General features: G+C 42.6%; 1 long non-coding RNA gene across 1 annotated transcript in view; it reads left to right on the top strand.

Moving 5' to 3' along the window:
* Window positions 1-3878, top strand: part of LOC308080286 — a 408660-nt gene that overhangs the window by 136532 nt on the left and 268250 nt on the right. The window lies entirely within an intron of this gene.

Below are 3878 nucleotides of genomic sequence, written 5' to 3' on the forward strand. Positions count from 1 at the left end.
CTGTGACATTTGCATGCCTTTATACCCACAATGCCTGTACCTGGGGCCGGAGGGGGCGGAGCTTGGGGGGGGGGGGGGGGTTGTGGGAGGTGGGGGGTGTGGGGGTAATACTGGACAGGTGAGTGGTTGGGGTTGGGGTGGGGGTGGGGGTGGGGGGGTGGGGGAGGGGCTATGGTGGGTGGAGGAAGGGGGAGTGGTCGGTGGGGAGTGGTGAGAGAGAGAGAGAATAGAAGAATAGAATTTTTAGAGAGAGAGAGAGAGAGTGAGAGACTCCCACTTTCAGGGGAGGGGCGAGGCCGCCAGGGCGGTCGAGCCCCTTTTTCTCTTGCGCTCTCTCTCTCTCAATTCAATTCAAAGGAGCTTTATTGGCATGAGAAAACATACGTTTACATTGATCGATTGATTGAATACTTTATTAGAAGTTTGCAAAAACTTCTAAAAAAAGTAAGTACATGAAAGTACAGTTCAATACAAGGTCAGCTAAGAGGATTTAAAACCCAAGAAAGCCTATGGCTTGTTTCCATTGGGGTCCTTTGTACTCAATTAATAGAGACATTTAATAGCAGACAGATATACACTACTATGCAGAACATCATACAAACATTGCCAAAGCAAGTGTCAAAACATAAAGACAATGTAAGAAAGAAATGGGGAAAGTATATGTAAAGAGCTATATGTCACATCGCAGCGTTTTATATACATGTTATATATATATCGGTACAGATAGTGCAGGAAACTCAATGGTCTCTCTCTCTCTCTCGCTCTCTCTTCCTGGCCTATTCCCTCTATCTACTCTTTTGATTGATTGATGTACTTTATTTAGTAAGACATGAGAACAGTACATGACAGTACATAACAGTACATGGAAGTACAAGTTCACAATACAAGGTCTACTAAACTGGAAGACTCATTAAGCACTGAGCTTGTTTAAGACGAGAACCCCATGCACACAAATCACGATGACATATAAGAGACAGACAGATATACACACTACACATAACAGGTTTACATATCCTTCATGTTTCCTGTGCTTTTTAAGTCTATCCTTCTGTAATTCAGTTTGCTTCAAAACGGTTGTTTATTTCATTTGATTTGTTTTTTTTTTATTGCGGCTCAAATCGCAGTGACCTTCCACTGTCTCTCTCTCTCTCTCTCTCTCTCATTCATTCATTCATTCATTCTCTCGGTTCTCTCTGTCTTGGCACTCGACCGGTTAACCTTCACCTGTCGACAGGTAGGTCACCGTCATGACGACAGGCACGCCCATCCCCCACACGTCTCGTCCCACAGTGTGTGTGTGTGTGTGACTGCAAGCGTAGTTTACACTACAAACACAGGAATGGAAAATGACATGATAGTGGAATGGTGAATGGAGACACACTCTCTCTCTCTCTCACACTCACACACACACTTTCTTTGGCTATTCAAAAATAGCAGATCTACAAGCTCATAGCGCGGCACCGAGTGCCGCGCTACGAGCTTGTAGCTCTGCTATTTTTGAAAAATCGTGATTTTTTATTATTATTATTTTTTTTTAAATCGGACACAGGCTTTAATGGGTTATTAGTTTGCAAAAAAGGTACAGTGGTAGGAACATATACAAAAGGTGCTAAAAAGGATAACACAAAAAATATTTCCATTGTGGTCCCGTCTGTGTATTCAATTCATGTAGAGAGAGAGAGAGAGAGAGAGCGAGAGAGAGAGAGAGAGAGAGAGAGAGAGAGAGAGTGTCAGGGAGGTGAAACTGTGTTCACTTCAGGGAGTATACAGTGAGAGACATTATTTTAATGAGACATTTCCATAACAAAGACAGTAGAGAGAGAAAAAGCCAGGGAGCAGCAGGCCGGCAAAAAAAAATAAGCCCCAGCTGCTTGAGAGACTTCACTTCATGCTTCAGTTTGGGTCCCCCCCCCCCCCACACACACAGACGTAACAGATAACAGAGATATGGCAGCGCTGTAGTGTTACTCACACTCATGTGGAATGCAGCTCTCTCTCTCTCTCTCTCTCTCTCTCTCTCTGTGTCTCTCTCTCTCGTATACCTTGTCAATTGCAGTTTTGACTACGGTTGGACCACGTGAGAGACTGGAATGCAATGGTGGGAAAAGTACTCAACATTTTTTGCTTTACTTAAGTAAAAGTATCCATACAGCAGTGTAGAAATACTCTGCTAACTCTCTCTCTGCTCACCCCACCCCCCCTAGTTACTTTGTAAAAGTACAAAGTAACTAGTAACTAAAGTTTTCAAATAATTGTAATGGAGTAAAAGTATAATATTTGCCTAAGATGTAGTGGAGTAGAAGTAGTATTGAAATTTGGAAATACTCCAGTTAAGTAAAAAATACCTCAAATCTGTACTTGAGTACATGTACTTAGTTACTTTCCACCACTGCTGGAATGTCTTCACTCCAGTATGGATAATTACGCCTGAGTTATTATGTACATAGTAGTTGTGGGCTGGTTTTGTCGCGGACAGCGAGCTTGTAGATCTGCTATTTTTGGCGCTCGACTAGGTATAAATCTAGGCTTTAGAGGTCGAGGGGGTGCAAGAGAGGGGGGGGGGCATGGAAATAGTTGTGATGAAAGGCAAACGTTGACGTTAAGAGAACTATGCGCTACAAATACATGAGCGGATGAATGAATAGAATGAATGACAGACGGTCTAATTAATAAATGTATTCATTATCCAGTCAGGACAGGTTTGGATAGCTTTGACTGATTGATGGCTGGAGAGGCCAGCTAATTAAAGATTAGCCCCCTTTCTAAAATAAATAAAATATAAGGTTTGTTGTGAGAAAGTGCACATCAAGGGAGAGACGTCACATTCTGGTTGACTGGTGATGGGTTTCAACATTAGAATAGGTACAATATATACAAACCTGTGTATCTATACATTCCAGACATTAGGGGCGCTCCGATCAGTTTTTTTGGGGACCGATCCCGATCACCGATACCGATCGTGTGCGTAAGGGGACAATTCCAATATTCCAAAATTATTATATGTCAAAACTGTTCCTGTGTGTATGGGGGGGAAAGGGAGCATGTCTGGGCCTGTCACAAAGCAATAGAGTACAGAAGTCCTGACGTCACTCGTCCATCCCCTGGTTCGTAAAGTCATTTCGCTATGGAGAATAACATTGGGTCATCTTAGAATCATCTCATATAAGAATTGTGGTCCAAAAATAAACAAACTGTCTCGGCGATATTGTCAGGGTGGAGGCTCTGTATCGTTTATGATAGTCTCTCATATTTTAAACAGTCTGTTTCTGGCGAAAATGTAACTAATTCGTCGGAAGTAACATTAGCGTTTTCTCACCGTCAGTTGATGGTTCATATCCATAAGAGTAAAACCGCCGGGGTCATTTGTTTATTTTTGGAAACACAGTTCTTATTTGACGCGATATTAAACACGTCTATGGGAATTCAGAACGGGGGGGAAAAAACGTGACCCAGGTAGGATGTGTAAATTACGTCAGACTTCGGTGCTCTATATTATACTATATATCTGATTGACTTTTATACCACCTAAAATGGTGTGGCTCGATCATACAAGATCGGTTTCTCCGGATCGGGTAAATTGCTGATCACCGATCGAGTCATTTGGAGTGAAAATCGGACGATTTAAATCGGTGGCCGATCGATCGGAGCAGAAATCTCTGTATGTACTCGGTACAGTCTGTGTGACCGTCCTTGACATATCTCGAGAAGAAACACCCATGCGATCGACTTCACACTCGGTGGGTGTATTGTTAGGAAGTTCAGTGTCGAGTGGGAAGTCGATGAGCGATGAGCGGTTTTTGATTGGTTGAATACTTTATTTAGAAAAGACATGGAAAACAAACAGTACATGGAAGTACAATTCACAATACAAGGTCCTC

This window comes from Gymnoscopelus braueri (assembly GCF_963280865.1).
Source record: "Gymnoscopelus braueri genome assembly, chromosome: 24".
NCBI lineage: Eukaryota > Metazoa > Chordata > Actinopteri > Myctophiformes > Myctophidae > Gymnoscopelus > Gymnoscopelus braueri.